The following is a 24537-nucleotide window of genomic DNA, read 5'->3' as shown; positions in this document are numbered from 1 at the left end:
TTGTTAGTGCAAAAGAAAGTAATCCACGCCTGAAGCGTGGAAGGCTAATCGGTTCCAAAGATAAAAATCCTCGTAAACGGAAAGGAGCAATTATTCAAGATGGTAATACTGTGGAGGTAAGTGCCCTAGAAGAGGCCAAAGATATAACTAATCAAAAAACCCCAAAAGAGGTTCAACTACCTGAAAATCGTGATAACGAAGAAATATCAATAAGTTATGTTACTTCAGGAAAAAGATGGAACCGAAAAAATATAGTTGCCGACAACAATTTTGCTTATAATGTTGCTATTGAAATAGTAAAAGAAAATGAGGATCCTAAGCCTAAATCTATCGAGGAATGTAGAAATAGAAAAGATTGGCTAAAATGGAAAGATGCAATTCAAGCAGAATTAAATTCACTTTCTAACATGAGGTTTTTGGACCTATAGTCCAAACACCTAAATATGTAAAGCAGGTAGGATATAAATGGATATTTGTGTGAAAACGAAATGAGAAAATGAAGTCGTAACATATAAATCACGACTTGAAGCACAAGGATTTTCGCAAAGACCCGACATTGATTATGAAGAAACATATTTTCCTGTGGTGGATGCAATCACGTTTAGATACCTTATTAGTCTGACAGTATGTGAAAAACTTGACATGCGTCTAATGGATGTTGTTACAGCCTATTTGTATGGTACACTTGATAGTGAAATTTATATGAAAATCCCAAAAGGATTTAAAATCCCTAAAGGATATAGTGTTTCCCGGGAAAATTGCTCAATCAGATTAAAGAAAAGTTTATATGGATTAAAACAATCTGGACGTATGTGGTACAATCGTCTTAGTGAGTATTTGTTAAAAGAAGGTTATAAAAATGATCCAATCTGCCCATGTGTTTTTTATAAAAAGGTCTGAATCAAACTTTGTGATAATTGCTATTTATGTTGATGATCTAAATATTATTGGAACTCCTGAAGAGCTTCAAAATGCAGTAAATTATTTAAAAAAAGAATTTGAGATGAAAGATCTCGGAAAAACAAAATTTTGTCTTGGCCTGCAGATCGAGCATTTAAAAGATGGAATTCATGTCCATCAGTCAACTTATATGAAAAAGATCTTAAATAAATTTTATATGGATAAAGCACATCCATTGAGTACACCGATGGTTGTACGATCGTTAGATGTGAATAAAGATTAATTTCGTCCTTGTGAGAATGATAAAGAGTTTCTTAGTCCTGAAGTACCATATCTAAGTGCCATAGGAGTATTGATGTATCTAACAAATAACACAAGACCTGATATAGCTTTTGCTGTAAACTTGCTAGCAAGATTTAGTTCCTCTCCAACACGTAGACATTGGAATGGAATTAAACATGTATTTAGATATCTTATAGGGACCATTGATATCGGGTTATTTTATTCAAATGATTCAAAATCCCTATTAGTTGGTTATGGTGATGCTGGATATTTATCGGATCCACATAAAGGTCAATCTCAAACGGGATATTTATTTACATGTGGAGGTACTGCCATATCATGGCGTTCGACAAAGCAAACATTAGCTGCTACTCTTCAAATCATGTTGAAATAATTACAATGCATGAGGCAAGCCGAGAGTGTATTTGGCTAAGGTTATTAACCCAACATATCCTGAAGATATGGAATTTGCCTTTATAGGAAAATATGTCAACTATCTTATACTAAGATAATGCAGCATGTATAGCTCAATTAAAGGGTGGTTATATCAAAGGTGACAGAACGAAACATATTTCACCAAAATTATTCTTCACTCATGATATTGAGAAGAAAGGTGACATAGAAGTTCAATAAATTTGTTCTAGTGATAATTTAGCAGATCTTTTTACCAAGGCATTGCCAACTTCAACATTTAAAAGACTACGAAACAAGATTGGAATGCGTCGACTCAAAGATATAATGTGATGTCGCCATTAGGGGGAGTCTAAAACACATTGTACTCTTTTCCTTTAACTAAGGTTTTGTTCCACTAGTTTTCCTAATAAAGGTTTTTATCGAGGCAACTTGTAATAGGAGATTGTGTACTATTTTTCCTTTATTAGGTTTTTATCCCACAGGGTTTTTCCTAATTAATGTTTTAATGAGGCACATTCTTATTTAAAAGACATCCAAGGGGGAGTGTTGTAAATTAAATGGATGTCATAACCCCCTTTAAGCATATTAAAGTAATGAGATAAAACTCTTTACTTAATTTATAATCAGGAGATTATTAAATAGAGTATTTAAGAAACTTTAATTCATTAAATGTAATACATTTATTAATTGAATTTAAAGGAGCTTATAAATAGCACCTTGTAAGTGAAAATAAAATAATGAAATTCTCTCATATTTTTCATCCTCTTTTATTTATTATTTTATTAATTTTTCTATAACAAATATGCCATTATTCCTTTATTTTTTTTTATACATTAGATCCAAATTGTGTATGTGTTATGTTTATGCCTTTATTTTTTTTCCTACATTATATTCGAATTGTGTATGTGCTATGTTTAGGCATGTTTAAAATTTAATTAATATGTTCTAAATATGTTACAGGTAAGATACAGTACCCAAACTGATAGTTAACTTAACAAAAAGATTTAATTAATGTAGTACTGATATTTTGAAGATTCATAGACAACGTTTTAAAGTTTAATCAATCCCTATTTGTTTTATTTTTATAAATAACAAAAGGGTAAATTTTATAGTTAGTCACTAAACTATAGGTAAGTTTTTGTTTCGGTCATTTAATTAAAAAAAGTTAGAATTTGATTACTGAACTAATAAAAAGTTTTCATTTAAGTCATTGATCTATCTAAAAGTTCTTATTTAAGTCATTGGGCTATTAAAGTTCTTTTTTTTTTTAAGTTCTGTTAGCAAAGCTTAAGCGACAATTCAATTATCTATATGGTAGATCAGTATCTATCGACGAGTAAAAGAACATACCTGAGATTCGAAGTTGATCTGATAGTCAATTTCATATATTGGAGAAAAAAAACTACTTGAATTTTGGTTCACAAATTTATAATGTCCAGACTTGTTTAATGGAAAAAACTGACCTATAAAAAAGAAGGAAAAAAGAGTTTTCGATTGGTGTAAACAGTGTTAATATAGTATCGATTTTAATATTCCAGACTTAAATTAAAACTTTTGAATAGCTCAGTGACCAAATTGTAACTTTTTTAGTTAAGTGACAAAAATGAAAACTTACCTATAATTTAGTGACTAATGGTGAAGTTTAGACCTGTTCATGAGTCGGGCCACCTGGCTCAGCCCAAAGGCTTGCCCTGAATATGGGAGGGTTTGGCAAAAAAATAGGCCCGGAAAATGGATTTGGATAAAAAATAAGGCCCGTTTAAAAAACGGACCGGGTCGCGGGTAAGACATTTTTGGCATGGGCCCGGCCCGAATTCACTAAAGGACAAAAAATCTCTTTTTTTAATATTATTTTCTTATTATTTTCTCCCTATTTTGTTGTCATTTTACTCTTATGTTGCTACTATTTTGTTGTTATTGTTTGGATATTGTATTAAACTTATTTTATTATTAAATTTGTTATTATTTTAAACACATTTGTTAATTTTGTTATTATTCTAGAGGTATTTATTTTGATGTTTTTAGTATTTTTGATGTATTATATATATTTTAAAATTAATATAAAAATTAATATGGACGGGCCGGGTCGGGCCTAGATTTTAACATTTTTATTCAAGTTAGACTTAGGCAAAATTTTAGACCCGTATTTTGAGCCAAATCAAACCCAAACTTAACAAACGGTGTTAAATTTTTAACTACAAACGGTCTTAAATTTTCAGTTAAACCCAGCCCGAATCATGCCCGGCCATGCACATCTCTAATGAAGTTTACCCTTGAGAATTAAAAAAGAAAAAAAAAAGAGTGTAATTTACATAACCTATATGACTAATTGGGGACAATCTATCTATCTTATCAAAATGAATTGCACACTGGATTCTCGATGTATGCGTAAAAAAAAAAAATGAGAGTGTAATTTACATTTTGTTTTAAGAAAGAAAAGGAAATACCCCAAAACAATCTCCCCTCTCCACCCAAAAAAAAAAAGGAAATACCGTCGATTAAACCCTAACGTTACAATGCTCGTAAAATCTACTCTGGTAGCAGCAAAACCCGAAAACGTTACACATAAAAAATCAAGAAAGGGCATTCATTTCCCTTCCCATTTCCTTCCATAATTCGATTCTTTGAACGAAACAAAGGGGACAAAGAAGAGATCAGGAATTGCCATGACTGAAGTGGCAAGCTCTGTAGTGCACGAGGTGCTAGGCCGCAGAGCCGAGGATGTGGATAAACCAATCATTGATTACATCATCAACGTCCTCGCTGACGAAGATTTCGACTTCGGAGAGGACGGTGATGGCGCCTTCGAGGCCATCGGTGAGCTCCTAGTTGCCGCCGAATGCGTTTCTGATTTCTCTGAGTGCCGCAAGGTATTGCTTCCATCGTTTCTCTTATTTCCTAATTCCATATTATACATGGATAATACTGGTTGGAAGAAAGAAAGAAATAAACTGAATTCAATTGGTAAATTTCTTGTGGAATTCATGGCAGGTTTGTAGTACACTATCTGAGAAATTCGGAAAGCATGGGTTGGTTAAACCGAAGCCAACTGTCCGGAGCCTAGCAACGCCATTTAGGATGAATGAAGGTATGGAGGAGGCGGCTCCAAAGAAAAAGCCAGAGCCAGTTGATGGTCCATTACTGTCTGAACGCGACAAAATGAAGCTCGAGAGGAGGAAGAGAAAGGAGGAGCGCCAAAGAGAGGTATGACTGGTCAAATCAATTATGATGTGCAGTAATGTGAAACAACTAAGAAACTATTTAATTGTTTGTGTTCTTCTGTCATGTGATATGCAGGCACAATACCAAATGCATCTAGCAGAGATGGAAGCAGCTAGGGAAGGAATGCCTGTTGTTTGTGTGAATCATGACTCTAGTGGCGGCCCAGCTGTTAGGGATATTCATATGGAGAACTTCAATGTTTCAGTTGGTGGTCGTGATCTTATTGTTGATGGTTCAGTTACACTTTCTTTTGGAAGGCATTATGGTGGGTTATGTTCCATGTTTGCATAGAGTTGCTCTAGTACCAGGAATAGGGAAAGAAAGAAATTTAAGAACTTTATGAAGAGACATGGATATTGTTCCCTTGACAATGCCTTGTTGACTTCTTGCATCATTATCTTGCGAGTTGTTTCTGATCTATTATGCCATTCTCTTTGCAGGTCTTGTGGGAAGAAATGGTACAGGGAAGACAACATTCCTTAGGTACATGGCTATGCATGCTATTGAAGGAATTCCTTCAAACTGCCAGATTCTACATGTTGAGCAAGAAGTAGTTGGTGATGATACAACAGCCTTGCAGTGTGTTCTTAACTCTGATATCGAAAGAACCCAGCTTTTGCAAGAGGAAGCTAATTTACTTGCACGACAGGTTGAAGCAATTAACTTTTTTATCTAGGAAAACAATGTATCTTTGTATTGATTCACATCACTGTTTATGTCCTTTTTCTTGTGATCTTTCTGATAATTTTATTGTTTCTCTTTAGAAAGAACTGGACCTTGAAGATGAAAATGGAAAGAGTGGAGGAGATCTAAATGGGATGCCTGATAAAGATGCCATCTCGCAAAGACTCGAGCAGATATACAAAAGGCTTGAGGTCATTGATGCAGATTCTGCAGAGTCTCGTGCAGCTTCTATTCTTGCTGTAAGTTCTCAAAGAATGTCTTTGGTTGGTGACCTAAAAGTGCATGCTTGATAGGAGATAAAGTAATTGCAATGAAAATGAGACAATAAGTCAAGATTTTATGAGACAATAAGTCAAGATTTTAATAAGTAAAAAGAAGCAGAGGAAGAAAAACCTTTCTTTTTTAAAATTTTATTTTATTTAAGGAAGTCAGGTTGTAGACATGTGTTGGTCAATGTGTGCTAACCTCCTAATCTCATGATAGGAAAAGTTGCTGGTACAAGACAAATCATGAAAAAGGCCTAGGATGGGTTTTCAACCCACTCAAATTAGTTGTTTGCTTTTTTGATCCTTGTTATGTGTGCTAAGTAGAAACCATAATGCAATGTTACTTCTGTTATTATGTGCTTTGGCTCCCCATCGTTGCTGATATTTATACGGAAACTGATGGCAATATTGGTTATGTCTGCAACTGTAAAAAACATGATGCAACTGAAAACGCATCCATCACCGCAATTTAAGTCCATGATTCTAACCTCCTAATCTCATGATCAGGAAAGCTTCTGCTAGTAGATGAAAAAAGTAATACATTTGTTTTTAAGGAACAAACAGCTTATGAAGTGAATGGAGTCTTGGCTCCCTGTGAAAGACTTGTAGGGTCTTCTCCTCCTAGAGGTTGTATTTTATGAAAAGTTCCACATTCCACTTATTCGGCTAAGAAGAGAGACTTCATTATGGGTGTCAGTTGTCTGAAACCATGCTCCTAAATGGTGACAAAGTCGGTGGTGCACTCCCACTCCCTAGAATTAGGTATTTTGTCTTGGACTTGGAAAGAGTAGAAAGTTGTGGCTTTGGACAGGTGTTTGTTTCTGGGATGCTTTGACTAGTCAGATGCTGGAGGAGGTGGTTGAGTAGTTATCATCAGGCTTCTCTGGGAGGTGTCCTTTGTGGGGAGGGGTTCTGAGTCCCCTAGTTACTTGAAGTGACATCCTAAATATCCTGAAAGAAAAAAGAATCTTTCTGTCTGTTCTGCTTGCAGCCTGTTTAAATCCATCCGAGTCTTATTGTGAGGGAAATTTACCTTTGGACTTCCATTGTCGTACAAGTGTGCTATAGGCAAAGCGTGATAAGGGCTTTGGATGGGATTCAAATCACTCAAGTTATATAATTTCTCAAATGTTGTTTGCTTTCTTTCTTGGTCCTCATTTACTACACATAGCATGTAATCTAAATAATAAATAGCATGCTGGTTGTTTTTACAATGTTGTATTTAGTTGCATAATGGACAAATTCATTCGTGTTAATTATTATCTCTCATGCTGAAAAATTTCCAGGGTCTCAGTTTCTCTCCAGAAATGCAGCAGAGGGCAACAAAAACATTTTCTGGAGGATGGAGAATGCGAATTGCTTTAGCCCGTGCACTATTTATAGAACCTGATTTGTTGCTTCTTGATGAACCTACGGTAAATTATTTGTCTTACATTGTTTTGTGGCATGCATTTTTTCTGGAACCTGATAGGATGTAATTTTTATATTCTTTTCAGAATCATCTTGATCTTCATGCTGTCCTGTGGCTGGAATCTTACCTAGTGAAGTGGCCGAAAACATTTATAGTTGTGTCTCATGCTAGAGAATTCTTGAATTTGGTATTGCCCTTCTGCTATTTGTTTTCTAGTTCATCCTTTCTACATTTACCAATAGACATAATAATTTTCTGTTTCTCTTTACAATGTTGTTTTTATTTTCAGGTGGTTACTGATATTATTCATCTACAAGGACAAAAATTGACAGCCTACAAAGGAAATTATGATACCTTTGAGAAGACAAGACAGGAACAGATTAAGAACCAATAGAAAGCCGTTGAGGCAAATGAACGAGCAAGATCCCACATGCAGGTCTTCTCCGTTGAACTGAACTTAAACAATACTAATTGCTGCTGCATTTTCTTGTGTATGGTCATCTTAATAAAATTAAATCAATACTATTCTTTTGTTAATTGATGTTTTTATGCAACATGTTGGTAGTTAGTCATTTAGAGCATATTTCAATCTATGACTAGTTCTTCTCTCACCCCCTCCCTCCTCCTTTAATACCAGAGAAAATGACAAGTCTGTTCTATTCTGTTTCATGCCAGAGAAGGCTTGGGTTATTTATAAATCTCTTTCCTACTAATTTGGCATATTAATGACATTTCATTCGTGGTTTCCAGTAAACCCCTCTATCTTTTTATGATAATTTTTTCCATTGTTAAAATAATAGATGCTTTTACTGATATATTTCTTTTTGTTTTTCATGAATTATAGTATTACATCGTGTTTGGCATATAAATCTTGTTGATTTTTTTAAAATGTTTTTTCTGCAGGCCTTTATTGATAAATTTAGGTATAATGCAAAAAGAGCATCGCTTGTTCAGTCCAGAATCAAGGTCAATTTTATATATAATTTGGGATAATTTTATGTAGTTATACTTATATCGGTCCAATTCTCTCTGTATATGCCTGAGCTGATTGGTTCCCTTTACTTCTTAGGCATTGGAGCGGATGGAGCATGTAGATGAAATTGTTAATGACCCCGAGTATATCTCCTTCAGTGCTTTAGTCTTATCAATTTTATGACCCTTGAGTTGGCTTTTAGATTCCATTGGGGTTTATTTATTTATAACTGAGTTGGCCATTTTGTTATGTAGTTACAAATTTGAGTTCCCAACCCCAGATGATAGACCAGGGCCTCCTATCATAAGTTTCAGGTTTGTTTTCTGTTCTTTAGAAGAATTTGGAATAATGATGTCAGTCCTGAAGCGTCAAGTGCCAAATGGCTATTTGGTACATTACAATTGACTTGTCTTACTTTGTGGCTCAGGTTCTGACATCTGTGTATAATTATTTTGACTTTGATCAAGTTGACTTCTTGTAGTGTTTAGGATCGGCTGCTTATTGTTCAGTATTGATGTTTGTTGCAATTTTTGCAGTGATGCATCATTTGGCTATCCTGGGGGCCCAGTATTGTTTAAGAATCTCAATTTTGGTATAGATCTAGACAGCCGCATAGCAAGTAAGGATAATTGCTCCTTGAGTTTTTTATTTTTTTCATTTAAACTTTTCGACTGTGGAACCTAATCCATGTTCCTTTCTATTTTTCCTAATCCTTATACGGCACACTTACCTCAAAGGAAAACAAAAGAAAAAGAAAGAAAAAAGGTCTCTTTAAGTGTTTGAATAAATAAAAGAAACGCTTGTAACAGGTGTAATTTACTTATAGGAAAAACTAGATGAAGATGTGATTCCAATTTATGGTGTCTCTAAATGCCCATTTTTAAGCAATCATGGATATTCAAGCAATTAATGCCTTTACTGTCATATTTTGGATATGTGCCAGTTATATGGTTCATTTTTAACCCCTATTTCCACCATTATGCTTGTGCATTATTTTGCAGTGGTTGGTCCAAATGGGATTGGAAAGTCAACAATACTTAAACTAATTGCTGGGGAGCTACAACCAATCTCTGGGACAGTTTTTCGTTCGGCTAAGGTAGCTTAAATTTTCCAATTTCCTATAATTGATTTTCTGTATGTTACATATTCTTTCTCAGTTCGCTTACTACTAATGAATCAAATTCTAATAATGTTGCTTCTTTTGTCTTGCAATATGCTTCAACTTTTTCCTTCTCTTTATATGACATTTTAGTCTTCTGGAGTTGGATTTAACTAGTTATTGTACTGTTTCCGGGGTCTATCTGTCATAGACCTACTTCTATACTTAGACTATAAATACCAAATTCCTTCTACTCATTCATCGTCACTTAAATATTTTCTTCCTTTATAATATCTGAGACCATACTGCTTCAAGTAATGGAAATTGGTAGTGTGCTTTATCTATAGGCTTTCTTATGGCCCATTCTCTTAATTCTTCATTTTCAGAACTAACCACTCACCATAATTTCTTATAGGTTTCAACATTCTGAGATCTATCCTGTACCAAATACATTACTAGGCTCTCACCTTACTAATCTGCATCATAGTCAGTTTTAGACTCCTCCATCCCATAATATTTGTCTGTCTTTAAGTTTCAGATTGCCCTAAAATGATTGTTCATTGCTAAGAGAATCCATTAATTATTTATTCCACATTTGGGTTCTGTACTGTATCATAAACTACTCCTTTCACCCTTTGATTGAGTCTTGTGCTTGACAATAGTGCTTTTTAGGAACTGTAATGCTGTTTAACATTTTTTGTTTTCTCACATAGAAAATTCAAAATTCTCCAATAATACCAATCTCCAAGGGTCTCAAGTTTAAAAAAATTGAAAAAAAGAGAAATAGCACTAATTAAATATTATACTATAGAAATGTGACTTTTTTTGGTACATTACAAATTGGGGGAAAGGGGGGGGGGTTTTACGTCAGCAGGGTTTGAAAATTGGTCATTGGGGTGCCAAACAAGGGGCTTAATCATTGCTCCTTGCGTTGGTGAAAAATGACATTAATTTTAAGGGGATTTGGATATTCAAAATTGGATTAACTACCAGTTATACACAAAGTACAGTGATATATTTTTGCATTTTAAATGGGCCTGACATTATGTGACATACGATTGATAACAAACTGGTCAGCTTAACAAAAACCACTAGTGGTTGTATACATGTTTGGTTGAAGGAGACTGACATTACTACATCAACTGTCGCATTGGTGAAAGCTAATATTGGTCTTGACGTGTTATGCTCAAGGACAGTGATATATTTTTGCATTTTAAATGGGGCTGACATTATGTGACATACGATTGATAACAAACTGGTCAGCTTAACAAAAACCACTAGTGGTTGTATACATGTTTGGTTGAAGGAGACTGACATTACTACATCAACTGTCGCATTGGTGAAAGCTAATATTGGTCTTGACATGTTATGCTCAAGGAAACTGACATTGTTATATCAAACAGGTTCGCATTGCTGTGTTCAGTCAACACCACGTTGATGGGCTAGACCTGTCCTCAAATCCCCTGCTATATATGATGCGCTGCTATCCAGTAAGTTTTGTGTTCTTATGAGTCCTTAACTGCGGTGTGAGAACCATCTACAGTGCTTTAAGTGACTGGATGTGGTTGAATCCCTTGTTTGATGTTTCTGTCTTGCAGGGAGTGCCTGAACAAAAACTTCGTGGACACTTGGGTTCTTTTGGTGTGACTGGAAATCTTGCACTGCAGCCAATGTATACTTTGTCTGGTATGTTTACTTTCTTATCATGTTAGGATATAATGGATAATTTGAAGTTTGTTTCTATAGATTGGTAATGAGACTGAACTTTGGATCTCAAAAGGTTTTGATACTGGCTAATTGAAGGCCTACTATGAAAAATAGCAGAATGTTGTTTCTTGATGTTGTAAAAGAGTTGGTTTTCGAATTGTCTTTTTTTTTTTTTGGTATTTGAGGCTACAAACGAGTGACTACTGACCATTGGGTCCAAAAGTCCAGTACTTTTTACAATACATCTCATGGCTGTTGGCTGGGATTTTGATTTATCCTTTACATATGCCCAGACATGTTTCTAATTGCTTTGATTGCCAATGCTAGGTGGTCAAAAAAGTAGAGTTGCTTTTGCAAAAATAACTTTCAAGAAACCACACATAATATTGCTTGATGAGCCATCCAATCATCTTGTAAGTCATAATATTTTTCTCTCTCCATATTTCTTGATATTAGGACATGGTTAAGTCTTCAATAATTCCAGGATTTGCATGGAAAGGTTTATAACCACTGACTGTGACACTGAAATTAGGATTTGGATGCTGTGGAGGCACTAATTCAAGGCCTTGTCTTGTTCCAAGGAGGGATTCTGATGGTATAAGTCGTGTTGTCTTTGTCATTTTAGTTTGCACAATAAATAAATATTAAGATTATTTTGGTCCTATTTCGAAATTCTGAGATGGAATTGTGTGTGATGGCTCCTGCAGGTTAGTCATGATGAACATCTGATATCTGGAAGTGTAGATGAACTGTGGGTGGTGTCTGAAGGGAGGGTGAACCCTTTCCATGGAACTTTCCAGGACTATAAGAAGCTCCTCCAGTCCTCTTCCTAAAACTGTTATCGGATATCAAATTTTCTACATGAAGGTAATTCGAGGTTTAGAGCAAATTCCTTATTTCTTTTTGGGGAAAAAAGTTTTTTTTTGTTCAAATGTAATAAGAGGGATTTCTGGGTATGGAAATTGAAGTAAAAAAAAATGTTAAACTATGATTGTCTTTCTCAATTTGAGGGATAAAGCTTATTCGTTTGCTTTTGTTATTGATTCTCATGAGATTGCTTGAATGTTCATCTTTGCGCTATGAGGTCTACACCTACAGCACCGCATTTTTTTTGGGCTTGGCTATCAATTCAAATACTAAACAGTTTTTATGTAAACATATATTTAATATTTGCTGCTAATAGTTAAAAATACGAGCTTCAAAGACCAGATTTTTTTTGGGGTTTCCAATTGGACTCCATAGACGACTTGAAATGCAAGTGAAAAGCATGGCATGACTAAGCACAAGGGGGTTCTTTAAAAAAATAAATATTCACGCATTCGAGTATATTAAAATATTAAATCTAAGCCCTGGTCAAGCTAGTTGAAGGTGGTCAAGCTAGTTGAAGAAGGTGCTGGAACATTGAGTTTAAGTGTTCTCGCAAACTTGCGATAACTTCCTCAACCATGTTTTCGCTACTTTTTTCCAGAAAAATGCAACATAAAAAGGTGTGTCAAATGCAGAGTTGTGATGTTGTTTAAACCGAAAATTATGATAATTGCGCATCCGGGGAATCGAACCCCGGTCAGTACCGTGGGAGGGTACTATGATACCACTACACTAGATGCGCGGCTTTTGATGGGATCTTACTTTTTATAATTTCTATATTATTTTAAAAGCCTTCTAGAATGCCCCTTGGCGGCTTTGCCTCCTTAACCGACAAGAGATAAAGTGAGAATCCTATTTGAGCAGGCTTCAAATCTCGTTAATCCAATAGATTTCAGAACAAGAAGTAGAATAAGAATGGATAACAGCGAGGGCAACAATTCCCCCAGCTTGATCTCTCGTGAGAAGTTGGGAGAGGTGGCAACCTGGGTCAGCGCCACTGTGGTCTCCGCCTTTTTCTCCTCTCTCGAGCGCTTCTCCTGCGTTAACCTCTCCACCAACGACCCTGACGATGACGACAATCCCGACGAGGCCAAGGACCGCCCTCTCACCTACTCCTGAATATCTCTCTCGGTACTTGCCACGTCATAGACTCTCTTGCTTTCTCTTGATTTAGGGTCTTTGTATACAGAACCAAGAAAAAAGTATTAAGGAAACTTTAAATGCTCTCTATATGTGTTGATCCTCCTGATTGAAAAGGGAACTCTTGTGTAATAAAGGCCTTTTTTTTTTGGATATTTAATCATCTAAGTCTGTTGGTGCTGTGTTTTCTCAAAAGTCACAAGTCAAAACCCTCGATCAAACAATATGGAGCTTGAATTTGATTCCTAGGTTTTGTTATGGAACTGTCTTTTCCTTATCAGTTAAAGGAGTTACTGTGTGTGTGTGTGTTTTGAATATTGAATTGTAATCTTTTGAAGCTATGCAATGAGTTCATATTAAGATGATTGATGGAGATTGGTTTAATCAGTTCTTCGGAATCTTTCAAAACTATGTGCATTTTTCATGAAGGAGAGAGTTCACATTTTCTTTTTAGGGTGTTTCATTAAGATCCGATTGCAGACTTGGATTGACTACCCATGCCTTTTCTTTGCTTGCCAAAAGGTGCAGCTCCTGGATTCACCATGTTGGTTCGTAAACAATCTCGTTGCTTAATTTGGGAGTGGTAGGCAGCTTTTGGTCTTTGATGAGAAAATAAAAGTTAATTTATGGCCTTCGTAAGCAAGCATATGGATTTAGGGCTTCTCAGACATAGAACTACGTTTTTAACTACAGAGGTTTCTCTTTTCCTTTCAATTGGCTTCTGACTAATGGAAAGGAACTTGAGAAATGATGATCAGGTGTCTAATTAGGCATTTAGCTATAAGTCCCTTCGTATCTTCAAATGGAGCAATATGTTCCTGTAAATTACGGGCCTAGTGGGCCCTTAGAATTGTCCGTCTCTAAGCTTGTTTCAAATTCTGTTATGGTTCACAAGAGGGCTTTATATTTACCTGTCCTTGTAAAATACATTGGCCTGTTATTAGCCACAGGGAAAGTTATAGCTTTAACGATATGTCAACCTTAAGCTGTTATATGATTATATTTGCAGTTAGGTACTTATTCCTAGGTCATTTTCTTCTATTTGAATGCACATGTGTATTCTGAATTTGGATGTTTACTGAAGAAATATGCATGTTGCTATCACAATGGCTTAGTCTTGCTTTCTTATTCAGACTCTTATTTACTTTCTAATCAAAATAAACCTAAGAAGATTAGATGGATGCAGGTAACTAATAACTATGCTTGGCAAAAGAAAAAAGCCAATTATTTTTTGCTCAGTAAGAAAAAGGAGAAAAATGAAAAAGAGAGAGAGACTGTATTTTCTGTTGCCTTCTTTAGCATTTCTAGCAAATGAACTTGTGTATTTTAGCCCATGCTATCTGGTTCTTATACAAATATTGCATAGTTTTGTTGTAATCTAAATGTCTAATAACATTATATAGCATGAATGTTTGAGATTACCCAAGATTTTTGTCTCCCTGATCCTTCCAACAAAGCAGCATGAATATGCAACGGCGAATGATATACAGCCTTGCCCTCTTTCCCTTCAAAGTCTTACTCTTAGGTACCTTAACTTTGGCCTGCTTTTGTGGAGACGTTTCCATCAACTTTGTCCTGGTTTTGCTTATGCTATGACACCTTATCCCCAGTTTAACACGTTTATATAATCACTTCTTTCTTCTACAGCAGTAACGAAGAAACTTTATTTCCTTCTCATTAAAATTTTGAGCTGCAAAGACGTCAGGACTTGACTGTGCTTTTGCTTTGAGCCAAGGAGCGGGGTTTTTGGCACTTAACTACTTAAATATTGGTCTCTCATCCGGACTTTTGGATTATTTGTCGCTTCATCTAACCAGGATACTTCACTTTTCCCAGGATTTACTGCCAAAAATGATCCATGGACCATATAACTTTCTAGATAATTGAATAGTTTGAACAGCGATTGCTGTATCTACTCTCTTCTCATCTCTGCTATTATTAGATTTATGAATGGCCTCTTCTTGCTCATGAATTTAAGTAAATATTAGAATGCAATTTTCAGAAAATGCTGGAACCTCTGATAATATAATAGCTATAGTAAATAAATAGATCATCTCTATTTATGCAATGAAACAAAATATCCAATTCCTGCAATTTTGCTTTGTGATAGTTATATTAAGAGTGGGGAATGGGTTCTCTTTCTCGAGTCTTCTATGGATGTAAGAAATCTAATTTCTATTGGAGAGTAATACCGGTAGCGTATGTGAGGCTGCCCTCATTATACAAATTTCAAGGTAATTGGGCCTTGTGGGCCAGCCCTACGGAGGAAAGCCTAAAGGCCCCAACCCCCATCCTCGTCCTTTTTTTAAAAACAGAACTGAAACCCTAATCACAAGTAGTAGCCGGCGACTAGGCATTACCCTTGTTTCTGAGTTTGCGAGTATTTATGGTTCTTGTTTTGTTGTTGGTAAAAGAGAATCTGTATTTGAAGGGCTCCGGTGATGAGTATGAAATGCTGCTAAGTCGTTCCAATTTCTGAATGCTTCATTGTGGAACTGAACTCACTCTGAGGGGCATATCCACCTTCTTTCTCACTCTCGACACTATGTTCATCTGCTTTGTAGATCTCCCTTAAGAGTCTTAACATGATATTGAACCGTCTATCAGGGCCAGCTGAACAGTTGATGCTGTTGTCTTCTAAACTAAAAAAGAAGAAGAAGAATCATATGGGAATGTCATGTTTTTCGAGGAATTCAAATGCACAGTACCTCTTTGTTTTTTAGAGGAATTCTACATTTGGAGTAAAATTGTTGATTATATGGATCCTTCCCTATCAATTCGCTTGTAACTGGACTGATTGTGAGCTTAAGGATGGTAAACGGCCAAGGTTGTGCTGAGGGTGGAAAGTGTGTTTTCGAGGAACGGAAGTGTTTCCAGAGAACTGAATGCAAAATTTGACTTTGAAAAGAGTTTTACTAGATACAACTAATTACCAAGACATCTGTATTTACTCCATTGATTATGAATTGAGCAAAGTGAAATTAAGTTAGCAATCTAAGTAAAGCTTCTTTTGAAGAAACTAAGTTGAGTGGATGAATTTGTAGTTATGAATTCTCTGATTAGTCAAACTCAATGAACTCGAATCATATCTTTAGTCATCAACTTTTGCGCTGATATTACTAACCTCCTCACTAGATAAATGGGAGAGTAGCACACATCCTGTTCCACTATCCTAAGGTAACTAAGCAATGCTTTCATGGAATTCCTTACTAAAGTCCCCTCGTCCTTGTTCCTTGGTATTGTTAACTCTTTAAGTTATTCCATCTATGCTAGAGTCAGTTTTCTCTTGTTTCTTGGCATTCTCAATCTCTTGATATTAACAATTAAGATGTTTAGCTATTTTATTTATTTTGAAGTTATTTCTCATTCAATCAACTCTTTCGTATCAAGTCCAATAGCCAAACAACATAGAATGATAAATCCAAAGTTAAGCTTAAACAATCAATCAGGATTTCATAATAAAATTCATCAGAAATCCAAAATTCAGAAATTTAGTTCACATCACCTCACAAAGTTCAATACTATCTACGAAGTCAGAAATATTCGTATCTCTTAGGAATATTCTTGTTTTAAAGCTCTGTAGGGTGGATCCAAGTTCTCCTATATTTGAATGCTTTTCTTTGAATGTCAATAACTAGCTCCAGATCTATCTAATCTAAACCAATCAGTCTAATTACAATATAATCTAATATGATTCTCCTAATTTTAATCTAGCTGGCTGTGCGAAATTGAGCTAGAGGTGGTGTTCATATTGGGTTAGGATGCTCAATGATGAAGATACAAGGTTGCCTTCATTAATGGAGCCAAACACATTATTTTTCAGAACTCCAACGTGGCTGTGTGCTGATCATTCTGGTTAATGGGTTATTCCCTATGTCCTCTGGTATCTTTATACCACGCACTGATGTATGCAGCATCGTAAGTATCAGTGCTTAGGGAGCGTATGAGTATCACATAATAGATGATTATTTGCAGTATGCATGTGTACCTAAAGTGCGAGCAATTTAAAAAATTTCATGCAGAAGTGGAAAAGCAAATTTATCCATAAAAACACTAAAATTCAAATGGAGAGGTCAATACTTGTCAAGCAAGTTTATAGACCACTTCATAGTAAAATGAAATTTTATCCCAATTAATTAAATCGAGAACTCTACAATAACTTGGACTAGTGGACAGAAAGATTAAAACCTTGTAAGAAACAATATAGTCTATGTTGAGTTATTCATATTTTCTACCACCTATTTAGGTACACGTACAACAAATGGCTATTCTAAATGGTGTACTAAGTCAATTACGACTCCATATGAATTGTGGAATGACAAGAAACCCAACTTAGCCATATGATAATATGAAGCTACCCAACACTTATATTGGACAGTGAGGCAAAGAGTTGGAATTACAATTAGAATTGTGCTTGTTTGTGGGTATCGAAACACTAAATGGTCATAGAATTAACTCATAAAATGTATCTTAAGAGAAATTACAAGAATGACTTCAAGTCTTCTAATAAATCGATATACAAGGTTTGTATCTTAAGAGAAGTTACAAGAATGACTTCAAGCCTTCTAATAAACCAATATACAATGTTTTCTCAAGTGATAAAATAATTTCATAGGTTTTGACCAAGGATTCCATTTCAAATGAAACTCTTGCAAACAATTGAAAGCACAGGGAATGCCGACATAGTTCTCTCTCGGAGACCGGATTTCCTTGTATTTGATGGTTAGGTTGATTTAACGAAGGCCATCAAACATGAGGCAACCACTTATGACGAAGCTATGCAGAATGTTGATTTTGAGCTTTGGAAAAGGGCTATGAATGGTGAAATAAATTCTATGAAATGCAATCTTGTACGGGATCTTGTGAAATATTCGAGAATGATAAAACTCATAGGATGTTAATTGGCTTGAAAATAAATGAAAAAAAGAGTTTAAAACCTTTAAAAGTGAACTTGTGGTAAAGAGGTACATGCAAATGGGTTAGAACCTTATCATTTCTACCTCCTCTAACTTCACTTATGGCTAGTTTAACATTACTTTGAAAAGTGCTTTTGAAAGGGATGTAAAATTGATTTTGAAAAGTTTGATTTAAGATTTAAATGTTTAGTATTCTTGTCAAAAAGTACTTTTGAGAAATAAAATGTTCATTTTAAATATGATGTAGCAAAACAAAAAAAATATGCATTTAAATGATGATTAAATTCGTTAATATTGTGATATTTCAAAAAATATATAAAAATTATTGTAACTTATTATTAATATTTTGATATACAAAAATAAATTTTAAATATTTTTAAGCAATTAATGTTAATTGTTTGTAAATTTTAGTTGACTTGGTTCAAATTAGTGTTTGAACTTAATTTTTTTGTCCAAATTAGTACTTACGATAAATGACTTATTTAAACCAATTTAAACTATGAAGCCAAGTTCAAGTAGCAATTTATACTAAAATCCAAGTTCAGGTTGTCACACCTGATTTTCACTAAGGTTCAAAAATTAAGGAATATTAGAAGTTAGTTGAAAGAGATAGTAAGATCAGTGAACTCTATTGAGAATTTTAGAAATTTTAATGGCTGAATGGTAATTAGTTGAGCCTCAATTCTGGTTCAATTAAGTTGGAATCGACTAGTTCTTTAGTGGGAATGGCTGGTGATGTATGGTTATTTGGGGCTTCAATAGCCGTGTGTGAAGGGTTACTTATACGTGTGAGAAGGATTATTCTGGAGGTAGAATTCTCCTTATTTCTGTTTTATTTTCTTCTTTCTTGTATCATCTTTTTTAGTTGCTCTAAAGAAGAGAAATTTAAAGAAAACTCTACATGAGGCAATGATTGTGAGGGTTGAGTCTGGAAAGTAGAGAATCTAGTGAACTAGTAAGTTTTTTTAATCTCTCTATATTCGTAAATTTGAGAAAAAGAGAAAGATTTCTGAAATCTTTAAAAAACTTCTACATGATATTGGCTTCTAGGTTTTTTAAAGTTTGAATACTTTTAGTTTAATTGGTATATGAGTTGACGTGCTTAGCTGCCAGGATAAAGGAGACTCTGACATTTGGAAAAGCTATCTAGCAAGGATGAAGGATAATAGGTGAGTTTCAGTACTCCACCTTTGGATGTTTGTGGGCTGTTGTTCTACTTGCATGTTTTGCATGTATGTTTGCGTTGAGTTTAGTTTGAGTTCCATGGTTGTATATGATTATTGTGAATAAAAAAGTTATGCATGCGTAAAGCTGTGTAAATACATGAATGTTTGCAAGTATGATCTTTGATCTGCATGATAGAACTGTGTATTGATGAGCTGGTATGTGGTGTACTTCATAATATAGTAGGAATAAGTAGTATTGGCTGTAATGATGTGGGTGTTATGCATGACTATAAAATGTAGAGTGTGAAGGGAAATATTTAGTAGGTTAGCTGAAGAGAAAACTTGTGTAATGGAGGAATGGATGGATTGAAAGGGGAATGAATATAAGGAGGTTTTGTTGAATAAATAATCTACTGGATCTATAGGGCGACACCATGAAAATGGTCTACTGGCTCTATGGAGTTGTACTATGGAAATGATTTACAGGCTATACGGAGCAACACTATGAAAATGGTTTCCTGACTCTATGAAGTTGGAAACCCATGACTAGCTATGGCATAACCCTGTTAGGGACATGTTTTCCTTTATCGCAAAAAGAAATTTACCAAGATAGTAAATAGGAAAGTTGTCAGGGCATATATCGGGAAACCACATTATGACTCGCGTGATGAAAAGTTCCTTATAAAGGTTATGGCGAATGGGAATGCAAGCAAGCGTACTAATAATAGGTCCCACCAAAATGAGAAAGTAAGAGGAGCAGGTGGAAGTGTCTTGTACACAGATATATGCGAAGGAAAGGGGTATTTCTTTCAAAGTATTTACGAATAAGTATCCGCATTAAGAGTCCACTTGAGATGAAAAATAAGCCAACATTACTTATGAGAAATTGATATGATTTTTCAGATTTTAATTTTAAGTATTTATTGGCAAAGAGGTCACTAGAAAAGGAAAGTCCTGTAACGCCCTCAATCCGATGTGATTTTTCAGATCTGGATATTGGGCATTACAACTCTAACACAAAATTATTCTTAACCAAAACATACAACTTTCAACAATACATGTTAATAATATTGCCCAACTAATTTACGTCTGGGCGTACAAAGTGTACTTACAACCATTAAACAAGACTTTTCATTCCACGAGGACTTACAATTACATATATCCTACTCATTTACATTACTTTACTTATTTTGCCTCTAAGAAATTACTAGGAGTGTTTATAATAGTAACATATTCTGTACACGCTAAAAGACTTATGAACAATTTTCGTAATTTATTTACAGTATTTTTATCAGACTTGAATATGCCGTTCCCTTTGCTCTATATGCATCATAGTCCTTTCTATCCACTCCCTTGGCATAGCCCTGGTTTCGTCTTTCTTGGCGTAGCCCCTTAATCTGCCTACTTGTGACAAAAAGACACAGAGGTAAGTTCGATAGAACTTAGTGAGTAAGCCCTAATTTAGCTAAGTCAAGAATATCTATCTCCTTGTTTTTATTTTTTAGCTTGACTTTGGCGAATACATCTCCAAGATTCTATTCATCATGCCATAGTTGTCAAACCTTGCACAATGATCATAACTTGCCTTTTACCTCATTGTTATATTGTTCACGTTATTTGTCTTGTCCATTCATGAATCTTTAGCCTTACCTGCTACAGAAGACTATATAGACAAAACACTCTTGATTTGCCACACACACCTTGCACATTTCAACTTTAATGTTCATATCTCATATTATGCATGATTCACCTTGTCATACTATACAAAGCCATTTCTTCAGATTTTGTCATACTGTTCCTTTAGGGTTCGCCATATCTATATATCATACTTTCAGAGTTTACCATACTTACCATTCCTTTATACATATCATTCTTATAGAGTTCATTGTACATAATTTTCCTTCAAATATTTACCACAAGGCTATTCTTTAGATTGATCCTCGAAGGTGTTCCTTTTTCCAAGATAGCCAAAAAGCCTTCCTTTAACAAAGATTGCCACAAATGCTTCCTTTAACAGAGGTTATCACAAATGTGTCCTTTTCATTAAATACTTGACACAAAGGCTTTCCTTTCAGAGTCTAACCACAAAGGCTGTCCTTTAACAAGTTCACCACGAATGCTTAGATTTTTAGAGTTTTTCCATAAAGCCTATCCTTTACTAATGTTTAAAACGATAGAGATTTGCTTTAACTCAAACTTAGTGAGGTTTGCCCCTTATCATTCAAGACACACAAAGAACCACATTAGGTAATAACTTTCTTTAAAGTTTTCTATATGATGCCATAACCCACCAGTTACAATCTAACATGATATGGTCTTCGTTTTATGTGATGCCATAACCCACCAGTTATGGTCTTACACTATATGGTCTTTAGCGCTATGGCCATGGACTTCATGTTTTTAGTTCCGACAGACCCCTTAAATGACTCTGAAGATAGGTACAGACTCATCATGCATCGACTTAATCATGACACATATTCTTATGCTTACTAGACACATGCACTTTTTATTAGACTTGTTCTTACTTTCAAACATAAGCAACCATAGTCATTCAGATTCATAAGTCTTACATTTCTTATCAGATTCGTCACATCATACTTTATTAGTTTCAATCTCATACTTTGGTCACTTAGTATAGAAGTTTCTACACATGCAAGAGTCCATCTAGGGACTCATTTGATACCCATAAATAGCAGTTGGAACTCCAAATTCAGCATATAACAAAAATTTGTAGCAACCAACATAGGAACATCATTAAAACTCATTCATTCAACTTTTACAATCATTTGTAACCAAGAAAATCCTCCATGCAAAAACCTTTCCTCCTCATTTTATTATTATTGCCTACAAAACAAACTTACTCTTTTAGAAGTCAATATACAATACCATAATACCTACCCAGGATGCAAAACAATCATCTTCATAAGCTCAAATATTTGGTTCCAGCTTAACAAGAGGGATATCCTTTTTCAGCTCCTAGATAAAACCATTATAGCATTTTGAAATAAAAGAAAGAAGAAAAACTCGATCTTCCTAAGCCCATAATATAAAACCCTTATTCTCATAGTGGTATTTGACACGTGTCACAAACTTTGGGGACTATAATTACAAATGGTTTGTAGCTGTAAAAGGAAATCCAATAATTACATATATTTGGTTCACCCATTCATTTCTTTCTAACTAATCCCATTAGAACATGACTAGAACGTAACTCAATAAACTAGGATACAATACCTTTGGCGATAACCCAAATTACCCATGAATCCTCAACCTTCTTACCAATCTCTTCTTTTTCATGACTTAACACATTTATAGAACAATTCTTTCATGATAATCTATGATTAATTATGAGCCTGGTCTATCCGCCAAAAGCTTCAATTGGGCGAATAGGATCTTGCCACTCAGATTACTCTTGTTTACTTGTCATCTCAAGACCCGCTAAAACTAGGTGTTACAAGTTTGCTAAAGACTATCTTCAGTGGAATGTCCATCAAGGACTATCTTAAGTGGAATACCCGTTAAAGACTATCTTGGGTGGAATATCCGTCAGGGATTAAAAAAAGAAGAGGACAATAGTTAGAACTATTTAGTATTGGGAAGTCTGACAAGGACTATTTAATATGGAAGTCTGCCAAAGACAATCTAAGGAAGAGATATTTTGTTGGGGACTATCTATTGTTGGGAATATCTATTTAGACGTTCTGAAGTGGGAAAGTCTTGTAAGATTATCTTACTAGTACATTTCGTAAGGGAAGAGTGGTGCTTAACTACCAACCAAATCTTATATTTAAGAGCCACATACGAGGATGTCAGCAAATGAGTCTTCCTTTAAAAGAAGGTATATGCACAAGCTAAGTTATAAGAAGGTAAAGACCACTCTTTGATTACTCCATGAGAAGTTTGGATGGATTTGCCATGAGAGATTATAGAAGTTTGACTACGATTCTGATCCACTTCTATTCTGATTTTGATTACCTATGTAATAGATAGACTTTGGGTTCGATGGGAAATTTTCAAACATGTGTCCATCTCCACAGTATACACATGAGATGTTTTTGAATTGACTAGGCTACTGACCTGACATACTATTATTGGAATGGTTAGTAGTAAAATTTTTAAGCATTGAGGACATAGAAGATACCTGAACTGCAAGCGATGAAAGAGCATCTTCATGTAGTCCTGTCACTCTTCTTCCTGTGGTTGTTTGGTTGGTTGGCAACTGGTAGTTATTTCTAGCAATTCTTTCAATAATTTTGTAAGCCTCATTGTAAGACCTAGAAAGAATAGCTTCATTTGTAGAAACATCTACCACCATTTTGGTGTGTGCATTGAGACCGTTGTAAAATGTCTCCAACTAGATGTAATGTGGAATCCTATAGTGAGAGCACTTTTGTAAAAATTACTTGAATCATTCCTAAGCCTCATATAAGGATTCATCATTGAACTATTGGAATGTGGTGATCTTATTCCTAAGCTTGGAATTCTTACATAGTGGGAAGTACTTCATTAAGAATTGCTCTTCATCGTTGAACTGTTGGAATATGGTGATCTTATTCCTAAGCTTGGAATTCTTACATAGTGGGAAGTACTTCATTAAGAATTGCTCACCCAATTCTTGCTATGTACTTACTAAACTATGTCGTAAAGAATTTAACCATGCTCGTGCTCTATCCCTCAATGAGTATGAAAATAACTTCAACCTCAGTGTGTCTTATATTACTCTAACCTCCATAAATAATCGAAAATGAATGTGTGGATCTCTAATAGGCATCCCACTAAATTGGCCCACCGTTTGACACATTTTAAACATCACTAGCTTCAACTCAAACTGTGGTGTCTCAATTTTGGGTTTTATGATTCTCGAACTAAACTCATGAAAAAGTGGCATATCATATTAAGGAATGGCACAGTTTTTGTCATCGACAACAAGGATTAGATTTTGAGTTTTACTAGTTGCTTCTTCTCTTTGGTTGGAATTCATTTCTTTAACTCGTCTCATAGTTTCCAGTTGTCTTCTCCTCTGCCTAAAAGTGCATTCATAAACACCTGAAAAGCCATAAAAAATAGTTAAATTAAAACTAATAGAAAATAAACCAAATTGCAAAATAATAAATTTCACAAATAATTTGAATGATGTACCAATGTACATAGTCATCAACAAGTAATAAAGTAGTAAGTAAAAAATATCATCTCAATAGGGGCTATATAGGCAAATATTGTGAAAATAAAATCTTAGCAAATTGGTGATGGAAATAATTATTAGTAGATTGAATTAACTAATTAAATTAACTAAAAATGAACTAAGTATGCTAAAAATAAAGGAGAAATTTAAACACAGTAATAAGCAACAATTTATAAGTTTAATTATGACTGCCTCCGGACATACTAACATCTAGAGTGTGAATACTACACCAAAAGATATATAAAAGTGATGCGGTATCTGCAAGTATAGGAACAAGTTGTAATATAGTTACAATGGAGTAGGTAAGT

General features: G+C 34.8%; 1 long non-coding RNA gene, 2 other non-coding genes and 1 pseudogene across 3 annotated transcripts; 3 read left to right on the top strand and 1 right to left on the bottom strand.

Annotated features, from left to right (window-relative positions):
* Positions 1–3979: 3979 nt before the first annotated feature.
* LOC107946853 (ABC transporter F family member 3-like) lies at positions 3980–11997 on the top strand (annotated as a pseudogene).
* Positions 11998–12478: 481 nt separating this feature from the next.
* LOC121204518 (uncharacterized) lies at positions 12479–15963 on the top strand. The gene is made up of 2 exons (XR_005899532.1): positions 12479–14490; positions 14613–15963. It is a non-coding gene; the product is annotated as an uncharacterized lncRNA (long non-coding RNA).
* On the bottom strand, positions 12497–12567 carry TRNAG-CCC (transfer RNA glycine (anticodon CCC)). The gene has a single exon. It is a non-coding gene; the product is annotated as a tRNA-Gly (tRNA).
* Positions 15964–23417: 7454 nt separating the features above from the next.
* On the top strand, positions 23418–23524 carry LOC121205555 (small nucleolar RNA R71). Its single transcript, XR_005900631.1, has one exon. It is a non-coding gene; the product is annotated as a small nucleolar RNA R71 (small nucleolar RNA).
* The last annotated feature ends 1013 nt before the right edge of the window (positions 23525–24537 follow it).

The sequence above is a fragment of the Gossypium hirsutum genome, chromosome A08 (genome assembly GCF_007990345.1).
Source record: "Gossypium hirsutum isolate 1008001.06 chromosome A08, Gossypium_hirsutum_v2.1, whole genome shotgun sequence".
NCBI lineage: Eukaryota > Viridiplantae > Streptophyta > Magnoliopsida > Malvales > Malvaceae > Gossypium > Gossypium hirsutum.
The sequence above is the reverse complement of the archived record's forward strand: the minus strand, read 5'-3'. Positions and strand labels throughout refer to the sequence as shown.